Below are 19,954 nucleotides of genomic sequence, written 5' to 3'. Positions count from 1 at the left end.
ATAATGCAGATGTTGGCATTGCTGGGCATGTTCTCCACACCATATTCAACAAGAGAGTGAGCTAGATAGAGCAGTAATGCAGTTTCCACAAGAATATTTCCACATTGGAACAAACCTGTTGGTAATATTCCGGGAGGATTCCTGATCAGATGGCAAATAATACTGCTACTTACTCTGCTGGGTTAAGCCTGGAGAGAGTTCAGATAGAAAAGTTTGTAAGGAGCACTGTCAAGTACATGCTTGAATCATTCCAGACCATTTTTCTGAATGGACATTTTTATGAGAGTATATTTTTCCGAATGCATATTTTTATGAAACTTTATAGTTTTTACTTTCTTAATACCAAGTGTCGCCTTAAGTAACGTAGAGAATGATTGATGATCAATGATATTTGTCAAGAATCATTTCACCATCACTAAGTAATAGTTGACCAGAAAATTAATTAAAACTCATGGAGAAAATGCAAGATGAACCTAAGATAATTTCATCAGGGCAAGGAGGTTTGTAACTACTCCTAAATGGATATATTTATTTACTACAAGAGTAAATTTGGTCCGCAGGGTAAAATATATTGGGAGTGTAAAAAACTTAGAACGAAAGAATGTTCGGCACGAGCTATTACAACTATGGATGGTCAAAATATAACAGTTGAAAAGGGGGGGACGATCAATCATCTCACTTCCATCCACCAAATAGAGAAGAAGCAGAGAATGCAAGACAAAATTTAAAACGTATTGCCCAAGAACATCCAGAACTTCAACTGCCTCAGATACTGCAAATGAATTGCAGAGGGTGCCCTCAGGTATTTTAAGCTTTTTACCTGAACGAGAAAATTTTAAAAAATCCATTAGAAGGAAAAGATCATGTGATCATCCAGCCAAGCCTGCATCACTTCAGATTCCAGACAGATACACCAAAATTCTTCAGGGTGAAGTCTCTTCTGTATGATTCCTATGAAGAAAGTCATGAAAACAGGGTTACTGTGTTTGGAACTAAAGAAAATCTACAGATTTTAATGAGCAGTCTAGAGTGGTTTCTTGATGGTACGTTCAAAGTCTGCACCAGCATTTTTGGGCAAATATTTACTGTTCTGGGAGTACTAAGGCCTGGAGTAAATCCAGAAGATTGCAACAATGTACTATGTATTCCATTGATTTATGCCTTATTAGCAAATAAAGAACAAAATTGCTACACTAAGATTTTGCATAGCATTTTGTCTTCAGCCCATGACTTTGCAATTGACGTTACGCAGCCAACTCAAATAATGCAACTTCGAATTGGCCATCATAAATAGCATAAGTGCAGTGTTCCCAAATTCAACAGTATCTTGTTATCTTTTCCACTTATCCCAATCTTTATACAGAAGGATTCAGGTTGAGGGGCTACAAAAACTTTATAACAACTTTACCCTGAAGATCGTTGACTAAAGGACGAATTACATATTCTACTAGCTTTAGCGTTTCCCTGTTGATGCCTTCAAGGAATTGAGAGAAGAGATCTGTAATGATATCTTAACAATTTTTGATTACTTCGATTTGAATTATATATCTGGCCAAAGAGCACAAGAAAGAAGCCGTTCTTTCTTGTGCTCTGTGGAACCAATATGAGTTCACCATTCATAATCAACAACGGATGAACAACCGGAGCAAAGGGTTTCATAACTGCTTCCAACAAGTAGTTGGAAAGCACCACCCTAGTTTGTATTCAGTTATAAGAGTTACAGAAAGAACACGCTGACTCTGAAACAATGATACACGAGTTAAGAATGGTAGAATAGTAAAGGGAGCACCAAAAAGGAAGAGGGCAGTTGTTCAGAAGAGGATTAGAACCATTGTCCTATCATATCAAAGGTACAAAGAAGAAGACCGACGACTTCTCTGGTATATTGAATACAATTTCACTTTTTAGTAAGTATAAATTAATGTATCCAAAGTCAATTTTACTAAAAAGCTTATCTATTTTAGCATGCCTTTTATTAATATTTTAGATTCTATTATTTGGAACTGACCATTCGCAAAAATGATCGGGAATTGCACACACCATGTGGGAGTCACACATCTGCATCCTTTTAATTGGAAAAAAAAAAAAAAAAGGATATATCCCCAAAAAACTCCATGTAAAATGAAAACACTTCCATACATCCAGGAATAGTCTTTAAGCAAATGCTGTTCATTTCATATTATTTGAATACAGTATTCCGGGTAGGGATCCTTCCCATAATGCATGGTAATCTTCTTCATCATCAAATTCCTGACATATACCGTTAAGGGATGTATAGGATATGATAGTACTGCATGAAAAATTTACATCATTACTAACTTCCTATCTACAAATTTTCCTCCAAATCAGCCTGTTACCAGTCAAGAATCCAACATTATCAAATTTCATATTTCTATCTGTTAAGGCACTTTTTACTATCAATCTACCTATATCTTGGTCTTCCTCAGGGTCTTTTTCCTACCAACTGGGAAGAGAACACCTTTTGCTAATCTACCACCTGAGATTTTTAGGATATATCCGAATGTTTTTTGTGTATTTTCAATTAAAAGGATACAGACGTGACTCCCACGTGGCATATGCCCACACATTCCTGGATGCTGACAATGTCAAGTTCTTCCCTAATATCCTCATTTTTAATATGATATTGCCTCTAATCTTTCTCAGAACTCTCAATTCTGCAGTCTCTAGTATTTGGTCAAGTGTTTTATTAATACTTCTAAACCAGCTCTGAGATCCACAAGTTCAAATTTGAACACGATCTTGTATACAGCTAATTTAGTGACTTGACTAATTTCTGTAATTCCATATAAATTTATTCAGTTGACTCCCTACCATACCAGATTTGTTGATTCTGTTGTCTATTTCCATATTTCATTTACCATCTTCACTAAAACGTGTGTCTAAGTAGCTGAAATGTTTTACTTGTTCTATAGGTTCTGCATTCACAATACAGTTAATATTTTCAATGCTTCTGCCTATTTTCATTGTTTTGTTATAGCTGACCTTTATACCATATCTATTACAACAGTTATTCAATTTAGTCAGGGAATCTTGCAGACTTGTAGCAGATTTATTTAGAAGTATAAATCATCCACATAAAGCAAAGAGCTGAGATTAACATCTCCAATTTGATTTCAGGTTTAACCTCCCTACTGGCCAATGTGGATGAAATAGTGACACCAAATTGCACTTCTTATCCATGTTATTCAATGGGTTTTAGAGCTTCGTATCCAGATTTATCTCAACGTCTATAGACGTCGTTGCCGGTTGGGGGGGGTTAATATCAATTTCCTTCACAATGTGATCCATATAGACAATGAATAACAGATGGTAGAATGTATATCCTTGTCTGACACCAGATTTAACATTAAACCATCTTCCTGTACTTCCTTCAATTCTAACTGCTGACTTACAACTCAAATAAAAATTAAGTATTGCTTGATATAATGCCCTACTGAATACACCATATAAGTGTAGCATTTTGAATAGTTCTCTCTTGGCACCTTGTCATATGCCTTTTCCAGATCTACAAAACTTAAATACAGATCTTTGTTATACTCCCATGATTTCTCAACTATCTGGCATAAAGTGAAACTCTGATCTAGCTTCTATTTGGCATGAATCCAGCTTTTTCTTTGTGCACATTTTTATATTGTGACATTGTGTTCGTAATAACCAGTTCATATCCTGAGCAGAGAAATCCAACAGGTATTTGGCATTATTAGTTTTACTCTTTTCTCCACATTTTCCAAAAATATTGTATGTCTGACATTCATTTCCTACTCTGCTATTCAGATCCCCAACAAGGACCAACTTTTCCTTTTCATTGTGTTAGTTGCTTTCTTTCTAAAGCCTCAAAAAATTCCTGCACTTCTACCTTACCTTCTGTGGGACCATAGGCACAAATAAGTCTCAATGTCCCGTTCCCCATTCTGATATTTGCCCACATCACTCTACTTGAGACTGCCTGCCATTCAAGAAAATTAACCTCGTATTTAGTGTTGAATACTATGGCTACTCCTTTTCCTTGTCATTGCCTGAATATAACATTTTGTATTTATTGCTTAGAAAGCTCTCACCAGTTTTTCCTTTTTTTGTTTCAGTCATCCCTATTATGTCTATCTGGTACTTATCCAATTCCTCAGCTAGCTCGTTTTCTTTGCCATTCAGGCTTCTTATGTTGATAGTACTGATCTTGAACTCTGGTGATGTTGATTTGAGGTGTGTTTTAGGATTTGTTCCAATAGCTGACTTTTCACTGTTTGCCCTGGTTCCCTGGCTAAAACAAGGGAGGTGGGGGGGGGGGCTTGCTTAACCAAAATCCTGTCATGTTGTACCATTATTTTATGTTTTGGTTTAAGCCAATAAAAATATAATTTGGTCGGCTAAATCTGAAATTGCTAGCCCATACTCGTTCATTCAGTATCCGCATAGATACCTAACAGGGTGCACCATGAGAAGGAGAGGATTGGACATTAGGTCAGAAGTCTTGGTCGGTTCTCTGCATTCCTTTAAAGGCTATGTGGAGGTCTCCTCTCAATTATACAGCTTTGACCCTTAAGCATCCCATGCATGGCAATATACATATTTATGTATTGAAGGTAATTTCACATCGGTTGTGTTTCCCATAATGCAAATCACACTTTGTTTAAGATGTATATGCATGGCAATATACATCTTAAAGTGTGATTTGCATTATGGGAAACTGAAGCAACTGATCTGAAATCACCTTCCATATATAAGGTAGCCATGTATGAAGCTATTAGAAAGGAATTTTGGATTATTATCATTTGAGAATGAGCAAGTAGAGGTGATATTTAAGATGTGTAGAAGAGGAAAGCCTGACAAATCAGGTTTAATGGAAGATGGGAGAAATGGCTCAGAAAAAGATTAAGAGGTGCATGGACTGAAGCAGTTAGAAGTGTCTTAAACCAAAATATAACATCTGACAATACTGGTATTCCTAACAAATAGCAGTAATTTGGAGGGAAATCTTGCAAGAATGTTAGTAATTATGTCAATTTAAATCACGTATTGTTATCATAATGTCTTGTGCATCCATTGAAGGTATACATCAGGAATTTGATGGTGATGTAAATGTTGACATTATTGGATTTGCTTTACAGATCTAAAATTTTTCCTAAACTAATCATTCAAGAAAATTCACAATGGTTGTATCTTTACATAAGACTTCTCAAAAAGTATTTCATTTATGCATTCTCTTCATATGTTCACGAAGATTACTTGATTGGGAAAATGACTTCCCACAGAATTTGCATGTATAAGGTTTTTCTTTAGTATGAGTTCTTAGATGTAATTTGAGTGAGTATGAACGAGCAAACTTTTTGCCACAAATGTCACATTGATATGGTTTCTCATTAGTATGTGTTCTGCGATGTGATACTAGATGATATGAACGTGAAAATTTTTTGTTGCATATTTCACATGAAAATTGTTTTTCATTAGAGTGAATTAATTTGTGTAATTTACATGCAGAGGAGCTTGAAAATGTTTTACCACATATTTCACATGCAAAAGGTTTCTCATTAGTGTGAATACGTTTGTGTACCCTTAAACTACTGGGATCTGAATAGGTTTTTCCACAATTACTACATACATAAGGTTTCTCTTTAGTATGAACTCTAGCATGAAGTTTAAACTGTCCTAAGGTAGTAAAGGCTTTTGCACATACTTCACATACATAAGGTCTCTCTTGCATGTGAATTCTTCTATGATTTTTAAGACTATCAAGACGTGACACTGCCTTTCCACATATATCACACGTATGTGGCTTTTCCTTGGTGTGAACTCTTAAATGTTTTCTTAGAGATCCTGTCATTACAAATGCCTTTCCACATATTTCACATGTAAATGGCTTTTCATTATTGTGAATTCGTTTATGAACAACAAGGCTTGCTGAATATTTAAATTTTTTCCAACATATATCACAAGAAAATGGCTCCTCATTATTATGCCTTTGTTTATGTAACAACAGAAATGAAGATGAAAGGAATGTTTTACCACATATTTCACATGTAAAGCATTTCTCTTTAGAATGTGTTCTGTTGTGGTAGTAAACGCGAGACATATGTGAAAATTTCATGCCACATGTTTTGCATGTATAAGGTTTCTCCTGTGTGTGTGTTCTGATGTGCGAAACAAGGTAGTCAGACCGTGAAAACGTTTTACCACAGATTTTACACAAAAATTGTTTTTCATTAGTGTGACTTCTCTTGTGAGAATTAAGGCTGACAGATCCTGAAAAGACCTTCCCACAGTATTCACAAAGAAGTTTCCTGCTAGGGTGCATTCCCTTAAGTTTTATTTTAATATACAACAAGAGTTCTTGCTTGTAAAAATTTCTCACTAGTTTACAAATGAACTCTTTTTCTCATTGGCATAATTTTGTTCATATGTAGAAGGTGTACTTGTGAAAAGGAAGTTTTTTTTTTGTGAATCCTATTATTTGTATTGCAATTTGCTTGAGTATGAGTTTTACTAAAATGTAAAAGTATTTGTTTCCTTAAGCCACTTGGTTTCTCAAGTTCTATAATAGGTAGTAAAAGAGAAAAAATTATTTCTACCGGTTGAGCCTAATAAGAAGATATTTTCCATTTAAACTGCATTGTGCTTCTATAAATACAAATGAATAAACAAGATAAATACAACATTCTGCACATAATTACACTAAAACACTAATTTCAGACATTATTTTCCTTCATAATTCTTCAGGTATATTTCTTGAGGGGGGACTTACAACCTGCATAAGAAAAAAGATTTTAATTCAAATATATATAAAATGTAAAAACATTTTATAAAATTTTCATAAATATAACTTAATAAGAAATTAACACCACTTTTGGCATTAACTAATTTAGGGGGGGGAAAAAAAAGGAATCAGAAACTGTGCTGTGGTAATTTTTTTATGGAGGGTGGAGATAAAAAAAAATGCAAATAGTTGGAAATCCATGAGAGCCACCAATCTCTGCCATTTAACATCAGTGAGAATAGGACAAAAGGATATGGGCAGGAACGAGGACAAGGTACCAACTCTAGAAGTTACAAAAGGAAGTATGAGTAAAAGGGTAAGAAGTAAATCTTTTTGCATGGAGAGTGGTAGGAACATGGAATGCACTGCCTGAAAGGATGGTGAAAGTGCAAACAATGGATGAGTTTAAGAAGTGGTATGATAAACTTTGTATTGACTAGTGTCTATTTCCCATGATGACTTTTGTGATGCCATGGAGGTCAAGAAAATAACAATAATAAAGTACCATAAGGATAATGATGAATAAAGTATTAAACTTTAATGTCTATATATTTAATTATCATCATCAAATTCCTGCCATGTACCCTCAAGGGGTGTACAGGATATGATAGTACTACATGAAAAATTTACATCATTACTAATTTCCTATCTACAATTTTCCTCAAAATAAATCTGTTACTAGTCAAGACTCCAACATCATCAGATCTTATATTTCTATCATCTAATGCAGTGCTTCCCAAACTTCTTGATGCCAGGGCCCCCTTTGGAAAAACTAAAATATTTCATGCCCCCCCCCCCTCGAAAAAAAATCGTAATATAGACATATTATAATATTTATTGTATTTATATTCAATACAAAACATACACAGCAAATATTGCAAAAATCAAATATTACACTTTTAGCATCTTACATACACAGTTGACATGGCACATTATCTCATTTTTGTATAGATAGATATATTGTTATTGTACATTTGCAGTACAGGCACATGAAACATAAAACGATTAATAATAAAGAATTAAAAACAATATAAAAGAAGTTTAATAATAATTTAATGTGATGGATGTGGTTAAATACACAAATATACTGCTACACAAAAAGTCAATATCAGGTGAAATATTTGAAAGTGCAATTCTTAAATTTCTGCTTTGAAATGAAACTTATATGAATAAGCATATATTTACTAATATTCATCAAGTGCTGAAATACGTAGGAAGCAAAATTTGTGAACCAGCACCAATGGGTGATTTTTTTCCATTAAAATATGAAAAATAACAAAAAAAGAAATAATAAATAAAAATTAAATACGTTTCTTTTAAGATAAAAAAATCTACTTAGTCTTAAAACATTTTAAATTTATTTTCATTATTTCGTTGACTCCCCCCTCAACAAAACCTACAGTCCCCAAGGGGGGGGCCAAGGGCCACAGTTTGGAAAGCACTGGTCTAAGGCACTTTGTACCATATCAATCCACCTATATCTTGGTCTTCATCTGGGTTGTTTCCTGCCAACCTGGCAGAGAACACTTGTTTTGCTAAACTTTCCTCACCCATTCTGTTTAAGTGACCATACCACCTGAGATCAGCTCTGCTAACGCATTCCTGGATGCTGACAATATCAAGTTCTTTCCTAATATCCTTGTTTTTAATATGATATTGCCATTGATGCCATCTGTTCATGCCTCTAATATTTCTCAGGACTCTCATATCTGTGGTCTATAGTCTTTGGTCAAGTGTTGCACTTCTGACCCAGCTCTCAGATCCATAAGTTAAAACTGGTTTGAACACTATCTTGTATACACCTAATTTAGTGTTCCGACTAATTTCTCCCTTATTCTATATGAATTTATTCAATTGACTTCCTACCATACCAGCTTTGTTGATTCTGTTGTCTATTTTCTTTACAATCTTCACTAAAAATCGTATAAGTAGCTGAAATGTCTTACTTGTTCTATAGCTTCCCCATTCACAATGCAGTCGATATTTTCAATGTCTTTGTCTTTTTAATGCAGTCGATATTTTCAATGTCTTTGTCTTTTTAATGCTGACCTCATACCATATCTATTGCAACAGTTGATCAATTTAGTCAAGGAATCTTGCAGATTTATAGCAGATTTATTTAGAAGTATAATATCATCTGCATAAAGAAAAGAGCTGACATTAACATCTCCAATTTTGATATCAGGTTTAATACCACTTTCTTTCATAATGTAATCCATATAGATAATGAATAACAGGATAATGTGCATCCTTGTCTAACACAAAATTTAATACTAAACTACCTTCCTGTACTTCTTTGAAGTCTAACTGCTGACCTACAACTCAAATAAAGATTAAGTATTGCTTGATATAATGCCCCATTAACACCATATAACTGTAGAGTTTGGAATAGCTTCTCTCTTAGCACCTTGTCATATGCCTCTCCCAGATCTACAAAACTTAAATACAGATCTTTGTTATATTCCTATGATTTCTCAACTGTCTGTCGTAAATTGAAAATCTGATCCTGACAGCCTCTATTTGGCCTGAATCCAGCTTGTTTTTCACCAAGCTTCTCTTCCAGAATCCTTCTCAACTGTTTCTCAAGTATACTTGCATATATCTTACCAGGAACACTCAGTAGTGAAATACATCTATAATTCTCACATTCAGTTTATTTTCCCTTTTATACATGGGTACTATGACATCTCTATTCCAATCATCTGGAATTCGTCCTTCTGAACTATGCAGTGCAGCCACTGTAAGACGTTTATACTTCCATACTTGAGCATTTCTGGTAGAATATCATCTACTCCTGCTGCCTTTCCACATTTCAGGCTTTTGATGGCTGAAATAAAGTAAACAAACAAAAAAAAAAATTAAACAAAAACGTAATGAAAATTATTTATAATGTCTGATCAAAATAAGACTTTCCCATCTCTGGTCAGACAAGGCATTATTCCAATTCAAGTTTGGAAGATGGAAAAGGGCTTTGGTGCTCTCAAAAATTCAGTGTTTTGCTAAGCCTCATTTCTCAGATTTCTTGCATTGTAATATCAATCTTACATTGTTAACTGTAAGAATGGTGTTCTTGTACTCCCACTACAACACCCATAAACCATCCAGCATGTCCAAAGCAGGACAGGTGACAGTCACCAGGAACTTGCTAGGTAGCGAAAGAGAAGATCTTATCTTTAGAAGATTAGAATCAAGGAGAGAGTTTGTTGAAGGGAATAAATGTAGCCATTAGATTATTTTTTTAAGGATTCTTGAAATGTATGGGATTGGAACCTCTATATTCTTTCATAGTTGTTTGAGGTAGGCTTACAAGAATCAAATATATGTTGTTGTACAGTTCCTTCTGAAAAACCTTTCAGATGACCTGTAAGTTACAGGTCAGAAATACAAGGCTGTGTACTATACTGGTGGTGCTGTACTGCAGGAAGTGGATGAAATTAGAGATTTAGGAGCGATGGTTGACAGTAGACTGAAGTTCAGAGAGCATATTGCTAGGGTTGCAAAGGTTACAATTATGGCACATGCATCCTAAAAAATCAAGAAGTACTCTAACATGCAAGGATAAGGAAGTGGGTGTGCCACTGTATAAGACACTGCTCACTTGGCCTATTGTACTCAGATCCTGGTTTTCAATATGATGTGGAGACACTGGAGAGGGTCCAGAGATGAGTGACTAAGACAATATCAGGAGTTTGGAATGCTGGCTATGGAGAGAGAGGTTGAAGAGATGTGGATTACAAAGGTTGGTGGATAGGAGGAAGAGAGGTTATATGAGATAGACGTTTAAGTTAGTGAGAGGATTTTATCAGATTAATCCAGAGGGGATGATAAAAAGAGTAGAAGGAGAGAGAGGAGAAGAATCAGAGGTCATTCCTGGAAGTTATGTAAAAGTGTGGCAAAGAAGGGTGTGAGGAGTAGATTTTTTACATGGAGAATTGTCAGTGAATGGAATGCATTACCAGAATGTGTTGTTAATGCAAGGAGTTAAGGACTTCAAGATTCTATATGATAAATATGTTGTTAGTTGAATGAACCTCCCAGATGAGTCTGTTGACTCCATGGAGGAGGGTGTAATAATAATAATATCTGGCTATAAAGTTTAATACTTTATTCATCATCTTTGTGTTTTTTTTTGTTATTTTGTCTTAGAGTTATGGCACATGTATCCTTAAAAATCAACATCATTGAGGTTGGGTGCATTCTCATAACATCCTAGATAACAGGCAGATTCCTAGTACAGTTAATTTTATTCAATTCTGAGATTATAAACCCAAGATTTCTAAGAAAATGATACATACCTTTGCAATTAAATCTGGAATCAGCTGAGGAAAGGCTTCAAAATGTTTTTACTTGGAAACTAGATTCAAATCTATGAAGTCCCTTGACCTCCAAAAAATCTAAAACAAGAAAAATTTAAAAGACTACACTTTTTAGATCTCACTATATGGAACTTTATTTCAATAAGTGTATTAATAAATTGATTCTGAGAGAGATTCAAGCAACTGGTTAAACCTGCTAGAATTCTGCTTATCTACATAGCAACTGATACCTGGGCTTGCTAATTCAAATCTTGTAATATGATAAAAGCACATAAATGTTCACTTTTTAGTGCAAAAGATTAACTTTTCCAATTATTACTTAGTGGGATTACTTATGGATCAAAGCTGGATAAGCTGGGAGGAAACATCCACATATCTTTTTAAGGAATGAAGAGAACTGACTGTGGCCTCTGCCCTTATGTCTAATCCTCACTTGATCATGGTGAAACTTATTAGCAGGTATGAAAGTTTATTTTTCACTTGGTTAGACTATAATAAATTTAGTTTAATCCATTATCCAAGTGTGAGCAAACAAAGTTTGCACCTGAAAGTATCTTCAGGACTGGGGTAAGGTTGTACAACACCAGGCAACTTGTTGCAAAGGTGGACCAAGCTAACATCACTCCTATCTCAGTATCCCCCTTAATGCAGAACATATCTCCTTGCGGATATGTATAATGCTATGCATTAAGGGAAGGGCCACTACCCAGACTAGTTTCGACCTTTATTGAGGTCTCTTCAGTGGGAGCCAGGCCCAGAATTGAAGCGACCAAGTTAAAGATGACCAAGCAATAGCGAGGTCATCTTTAACTATAGGAGTTGCCAAAAGGTGTGCCACCTTTTTATTAAATTACTCTGGATTTAGAGAAAGATGTTGAAAGTTTATTTTTCACTTGGTTAGACTATAATAAATTTAGTTTAATCCTTTATCCAAGTGTGAGCAAACAAAGTTTGCACCTGAAAGTATCTTCAGGTGCGGTAAGGTAGTACAACACCCAGCAACTTGTTGCAAAGGTGGACCAAGCTAACACCTTTGCAACGAGGTGCTTATAATAACTTATACCATAGCACTGCTCCAAGTTGCTTCCTCAGTTTGTCATAATCGCCAGCTTTTTAGTTCCAAAAACCTTTTCTTGACTGAAAATTCCACATGCTGAGCAACCTCCTAGAACAAGACTGCATGGTCACTTTCCCTAATTAGAGGTAGAGTTGCTATTATAGATAAAACTTCTGATACTATTACCAGATCCAACACTCTCAAACCCCTGGTCCCCTCTACTGCATGCTGTTTCAGGTAACTCTCCCTTGGTAACTGTATAAATTCCACTGCCATTTTCCCATGTGCCCTTTCCTCTTTCTAATCTATAATGGTGTCCAAAACCTAAGGAAACACTATTTCTGAAGATTACAACTGAAAATTCAGATGAATCAGATTGTAGCAATTTATATAAGTGAGGACTTGGAGTAAGAGTGGGTATTCATTCAAAATTTCGATTCACATGCAAAGGGGTCACACGGTAGCACTCAACAGGATAAAAGGCTGCACCAAGCAAACTGTGTTTGAAGGAAAAACTCTATTCATGAAGGAATAAAGTTGAAAAACTTGAATGTCTTGTAATGTCTTAAAAACATCATTTAGATGATTTCATGCAGGAAAGAATTATTGGAAAGCTTGAAGGCTGCAGAATTACTGATATTGCCAGATAGTTTGGAATCTCACATAGCATTGTATCCAAGCTCTGAGCAGCATTTCATTTCACCAATGGAATGTGTTCCAGACATTTGCTAAGAGGCTACCCTAGCTCTACCACTGAGCATGAAGACAGATTTTTGGTTATAACAGCAATACATAATTGACACTCCATTCAACCACAGGTATGCAGATATCTCAGCAATCTGTGGCAAAGATGTCTGTGACAAGTAGACCTATACACCCATCATGTTCGATTGTTACGTGGTGCTGTAGGCAAAGAATTCATTTTATGGATGATGATGCTACACCACATTGTACACAAGCAGTAGAGATACTTCTGGAGACTGAGAATATTAATCTAATTGAGTGGCCAGCAAGCTCCTCAGTTCTCAACCCAAAAGAACACTTGCGCATGTGTTGTTCAGATAACTATTTTTAATAAATATTTGCAGTATTGCTGATCATTATCAGTGGCTTTTTTTTTTTTTTTAATTTTTTTAGAGTGGTTTAAAAGACCATTTCTTAACAGCATCAATGCATCTGAGAAAAATGGCAGCCATGACTTTCATATTCAATATGAGAGAGATATGACATGATTTAGTGTTTGTGGTTTGAAAGTGGCAGTGGAGAGATAGTTTTGGAAATGTTTCATGAGCAAGTGCAAGAAACACGAGTAGTTTCAAAAGTAGGAGAATGATGTAACTAATATTAGCTCTGTAAGGAAGAATAGCAAGTATGTTGTAGAGAATGTAGTAGAAGGAGGGAATGAGGTGTATGAAATACGAATGAGAATATGAAAGAAGTTGCTGAAAATAAGGAAAGAAATAGCACAATTACATAGGACAAAACATGAGCTTTGGAAAATTCTCCCCCACTCTGCCTTCACCATAGATTACAACCCTCAGCTGTTTTTAAACAAAATATGCACACAATCCTCCTTTCTTCTATTCCTGTTGCGCACACATGGTACTAATGTACTATAGATCTTGTGGCCTTTTGTGTGTGATCAGATATAAAAAAAGTCAAAATGAAGAGTGAGATAGCAAAAACTGAGTCTCTGCCTTGGAGTGATAAGACAGACTTAAGAGAAGAACTACAATGGCTAATAAGTGAACAGGAACGTGCAGGAGGAATGGTGTGCAGTTTATAGATGTATGGAGTGAATTTGATAGATGAAAGGACTTGTGTATATCTGATAGACTGCTTTTGAATGGCTGTGGAATTTTATGTTTAGAGAAAGTGTTGTTCAGTGAAAGGTTGGAAATGCAAATTCATGAAAACTAGAGGTAATTGGGGGAGGGGGGGGTGCAAGGAGATGTAATCACATGTCTAGTCATCCCTGGGACAAATGAATATGAGTGTAGAAATGACATGAATGGCTGGAGTGAAATATCCCAGGTTTCAAATCTCAATGTGCTGGTAATGACATTATGCAAGGGTAACGGTAAGCGCCTAAGGAGATACTGAAATGCATGTATACAGTCTGGCATTGGTTAATTTGATCTGGCTAAAACTTATGGGTATCAGTGAGACCTGGTTGACAGAAAATGATATAGGTACAATAGGACAGAATGTAAGGGAAAAAAAGGCACTTGGCAAGATTGAAATGGAATTTATACTTACTAAAGGATAATTTCCTGAAACAGCATATGATGGGGAGGACCAAGAGTCTGAAAGAATTGAATCTGGTAATAGCATGAGATCTAGCGATGATTTGAGTATTTAGAATGATGTGCTGGTGTGAAATTATTACGTTTAATGGAATGAATGCAGCACACAAAAACAAACAAGTTTAATGGATCCTACAATTCAACTCAGACACATCATCGGGGATACAATCTTAAAACTGTAAAAGCAGACACAAAACAATAACTGGATTAAAAGATAAAGCCTAACATCCAATGAGGTAGGCATCCTTTGACCTCCCAGCCTTAGCTGGGAGGTCAAAGAATTACTTTCTCAAATCTTGGAAAGTTTAGTACAACATCATGCTTTTCAAGGATTTCGGGCTAGAGTGGCTTGTTCTGAAGTCACTGTTGAATCTCTTTGGAGACTGTCCTGGTTTTCTTTTTCATAACAGTTTGTAATTAAATATTTGTTTTGGTCATCATTCTGTTTTTTATTCTGTCAATGTGTTCCATCCATTTATGTTTATTTATTAATTTTCTATTACTGATTCCTGGTTTAATTATTTCATAATTTCTTTTGTGATCGAAGAGTATACTCAAAAAAAGCTAATGCCTTTTATTCCTGTAATAGGGAGTAGGTGAGGCCGTTTTAGCCCAATCTAACTTTTGGAGACTTAGTGGGCAGTTCAGTCTCCACTGGTAGCCAATCAGAGATAGCTGTCCCAAGGCTATCAGTAATTTAATTGGCATGCATTGAAAAGTTAACAAGTGTCAACAAGTGCCACCCTCTCATGGCCCCTAACACAATACTTTTAATGTCTGGGTATAATAGTGCAAGTTCGACAGTCGATTTTCTTGAGTTTACCGACACGCTTGCCCATGCCTGAGATCGACTAACTTGGGATCTGGTCAAAAAAAGGCTCAGAAAATGTTCCTCTAGTCGGCGACTAGATTTGAACCCAAGTCATACTTCATGTGGTCAAGCACCGTGGAGTGCAAACGCCACTTCCATTGAGCTACACATTATACTTTGAAGCTTACTAATCTATTACTAATAAGTTTACTAATAAGAGAAAACCTCCAGGGAGTTAGGAAGTCATCAAAGGATGCCACATAATACATGGAACAGCTATCATCCTTGTTATTGAATTCATTCACACTGCATGCATGCACACACACAGCATTCCATGGCAATCCATTCCAATCATCCACAACTAAGAGAGAAAAATCTAGATCTCATACCTGTCTTAGTGGCATTCATTTTCAGCTTCCAAGGATGTTATCTTATCCTTCCCACACCCTCCATAAAATAAAAAATTCCATCAACTGAAATCCTGTATAACCCTTTCAGATGTTTATAAGTCCCAATCATATCACCCCTCTTTCTCCTGTCTGCGTGTGTCTGCAGTTTCTACAAATTTTCGATCTGTCTTCAGAATCAGTATTCCACAATCCTGATAACAGTTTTAAACACTCACCTTTGCACTCGCTCCAACCACAACAGAAACCAGGAGACCAGACCTGTGCACAATAGTTCGAGTGAGGTCTTATCAAGGCCTCATAAAGAGGCAAAATAACATCCTTATCTTTACATGTGAAGGTTTGTTTCAGCATTGCAATTATCTTTTGAGTGGTATTTGTAATCTCTGTATATGGGCCCTGAACTTCAAACTTCATACTTATTAACACTCCCAGATCCCTAGCCAGATCAGTTTCTTCTAGCATAATCCCACCAATATATGATATTGGATATCTAACACCACCAAACTGCATGACCTAACATTTATTAACATTGAACTGACAGCCATTTTGACATGCCCACAATTCTAGCCTATTCACTTCGTTCTGCAAATACTGCATATCAGCAGTGCTTGTGATTATCCTACCTATCTTTGCATCATCAGCAAATAGCTGTATATCAAATCCTTCCCAGCGTCATTAATGTATAGATTGAATAACAGTGGACCAAAGATCCTCGTAGTACACCACTGGTTACTTAAATTTTGCACTCACCTCCCACATACCAACTTTTGATATATGTCAGTCAGTCATCCTCTTATCCAAGCTAATATTTTATAATCCAAACCCATGTTCTCCAATTTATGCAACAGTCGTCCATGCTGTATTCTGTCAAAAGCCTTAGCAAAATCCAAAAGTATCATGGTACATCCATTCCCCTTGTCTAGCTCAATGGTAACATTATTATAGAATGTGAGCAAGCTGCTAAAACATGACCTTCCCTTAGCAAACATATGCTGTTAATTGCAAAGTAGAGATTCTATGTCAACCCATTTCTGAATGCGAGCCCTAATCAACTTTTCCAAGATCTTCACCACCACCACTCCTGAGATACCGATTGGTCAATAGTCGGATATATCAGATTTTGCACCATCTTTGTGCAATGGGATTACCATACTTTCTTTCCACTCCTGCAAAATCTTCCCTGCTCTGAGACTCAAATTATATAGCCCGGTTAAAGGAATAGCAGTTCAGCTGAATCCTCTTTTAGCACCCTTGCTGATATGCCATTAGTCCTTATTGCTGAATTCTTATTCAGTTTGTCCAACTGAATTAGAGCATACATCAGTTTGGTGGCTTTCAGCAAAATGGGCACTCATTAGTTGAACAACCTCTTCATCTGTTACCCTCACATCACCTGCATTCAGCAGTTATTTTTTCATATTCATTATTTCTTTTACTTGCAGCATATTGACAGAATTCTTTGGGATTATCTTTAGCCTGCAGAGCCAGTTTCTTTTCATATTCAGACTTAGCTTTCCATACAACAGTTGAGACTCTTCTCACCTGCGGCTTATAATTTTCATAATGGACATCATCCTTACGAATATGACATTCCTTCCACATCATCCTTTTCTTAAGAATCTCTTGCCTGATGAGATTACACATCCATTTGATTCCTACCCTATTTATTTTTTGAATTCTAGGAATACATTCTGATATTGCATCATTTAAGAATTTTTCAAATACTTCCCATGCACTGTCGATATTCTCCCATCCAGCAACCAATACCATTGCACTGAACTCAGTATACTTCTTAGATGGTTATAATTTTCTGCTTTGTTATTCAGCATGTAAACTTTTCTGAATGGAACACTCATACTTAGCCACTTCCCAAGTGAGTACTGCATGATCGCTTTCACCAACTGGAGGCAGAACAGTTGTCTTTAACTGAAACACCCTTTGACATGACACCATAATCAAATCTAATAATCTTTGACTTTGAGTTCTTTCTTTCATGTGCCACTTGAGAAAGTTGTCTCAACAGCTAAATAAATTCAGTTTAATTCTTCTCATGGGATTTTATTGTTATTCAATGTTTGGATAATTAAGTCCCCCCCCCCTCCATTATGATTACTCTTTTTGCACAGATCATCTTTATTTGGTGATGCATTGCTTCATCACTAGCATCCGATCCACCATGTCTGTAACACCCACTATGTATTTGATCTTGTTAGATTCCACCTCATACCAAATAGCTTTAAACTCATTGCCACACAAAAAGCTGTTATTACTATTACAATCATAGGTCTCATCTCGAACTAGATTTAAGTTACTTGATATAATTAGCAGCACACATCCCCTCCTCTCCTATTCTGTCTATCCTTCCTAAAAATGCTGTACCCTTTACACTTGATACCAGTTTGTATGTCTGATAGCCAGGTCTCACTAATGTCTACAGTCTGAGGTCCTATGATATTGACCAAGCCAACAAACTCTACTCCTTTGTTTCTCATACTCCTGGCATTTGTGTACAGACATAAGCTACCTACATGTTCTTTTGTATATTCTTGTCTGTTGTCTGCATGACACAGACAACTTGCAGATCTCTGTTCTTTTCTAGTGTCTTATATATGCACATATTATTAACTCCATATTTTCCAATTTAATTACCATTTTATTATAATTATGAAATTAACTGTTGCAATTATTAAATCTGATACTTGCAAAAAATTATTATAGACTGACATAATCACAACATATCTCAAACTAAAATCTAATTTGACAGACAAAAAGCAACTTATATTCAAAATGGATGACACTTTCAACCACTTACTAATTTTCGTCTATATTCCCTCCTTTGCTTATCCACTAAGCTGCTCTGCAGATAGCAATCTCTCAGTCTGTCTTCATATCTAATATTCCAGAAACCTGACACCAGCATTCTCTTAATGGTTTTCAAGGAATGCAAATTCCCTTGAAAACCAGGGATACACACAGAGGAATCTGTGTCTGTGTATATCAACAACACCCAAGGAATGTTGCTACCTTATAGCACATTTAGGGTGTAATTTCCTTGAAGTAGCTAGACCCCACATTTATAAATCTTGAGACAGCCGTTGCATAGTTTTTTTTCTCCCTCTACTCTTACAAATAGGTAAATTAGCGAGTTTCAACGCACGCAATTCACACACAATACAATGGCCTCACTGTCTTTTAAATGCTTCGACCATCATTCCAAAACCGCAATCTAGACCAAACCTTTTCAAGCCAATTCAGGCTTAATGATATTCTTATAACAACCTAGACTCACAAAACATTCATACACAAAATGGGACTCGAACCCACAGTCTGTTGGTAGAGAGAAAGAGAGGATATGCTAATCACGGATTAGCATATTAAGCTTAGTTTGAAACTACGTTCATTGCAATTTGCAAATCACACTTAAACCCTGAAGAAGCCTACTAGATATTGGAGATATAACGGAGAGTAACAAATACATTGTCCAAATGAATCAGACAAAGGTAAAATACAAAATTTAAGTCAACTCACTGCTGATGTAAACACATCGATGTTTTTTTTTTTTTTAAGTTCTGGGAAGATTATAACACAGCCGTTTATTTCCAACTGCTAGATGAGTCCAAATTACGATACAACTTATTTAATCGACAATAGAAATACATTAACATAGTACTGGCTGAATCACATGCCACTTTACATTTGATTTGACAGCAACGTGTTTTTACAAATGAGCTAGCACGCCACTATACTGCTTTTATCCGAAACTACTGAGGAGTAATGAAAAAATAAAAGCCTTGGATTATTTAAATTAAGGGGATATTAAATCCCCAGATTATTTCATAGACGAATAAGAAACTCAAAGATAGACATCAAAGAGTTTCATGCCGAATATATAGCAACTATAAAAGTTTCGGCGAACTGTAGCGTACGCTAAAACACATGGTTCAATACTAGGGCAACTCGTAGCAAAGGTGGTTAAAGTTCTGATCACTATTCTTAGTATTTATCATAATGCAAAACACATCTCCTAGGAGATGTATGATGTTATACATTATGGTGGAAGGTCACTATCCAGACCGGTTTCGACCTTTATTGAGGTCTCATCAGTAAGTAGATAGACCTAGATAATACTGAAATTATAGCTATATATATATATATTCGGCATGAAACTCTTTGATTTCTGTCTTTGAGTTTCTTTGGTGCACCTTTTTTGATAACTCGTATAACAAAGTATATAAGTTCTCTTCACTATAATTTCAGTATTATCTAGGTCTACCTACTCACTGAT

The 19,954-nt window shown here is 35.8% G+C and overlaps 1 long non-coding RNA gene across 1 annotated transcript; it reads right to left on the bottom strand.

Annotated features, from left to right (window-relative positions):
- Positions 1-6,607: 6,607 nt before the first annotated feature.
- Positions 6,608-19,339, bottom strand: LOC150098665 (uncharacterized). The gene is made up of 3 exons (XR_016549533.1): positions 19,198-19,339; positions 11,065-11,163; positions 6,608-6,760 (listed from the first exon to the last, which is right to left on the bottom strand). It is a non-coding gene; the product is annotated as an uncharacterized LOC150098665 (long non-coding RNA).
- Positions 19,340-19,954: the final 615 nt, after the last annotated feature.

The sequence above is a fragment of the Typopeltis vanoorti genome, chromosome 15 (genome assembly GCF_054136105.1).
Source record: "Typopeltis vanoorti isolate ZY-2024b chromosome 15, IOZ_Tvanoo_1.0, whole genome shotgun sequence".
NCBI lineage: Eukaryota > Metazoa > Arthropoda > Arachnida > Uropygi > Thelyphonidae > Typopeltis > Typopeltis vanoorti.
The sequence above is the reverse complement of the archived record's forward strand: the minus strand, read 5'-3'. Positions and strand labels throughout refer to the sequence as shown.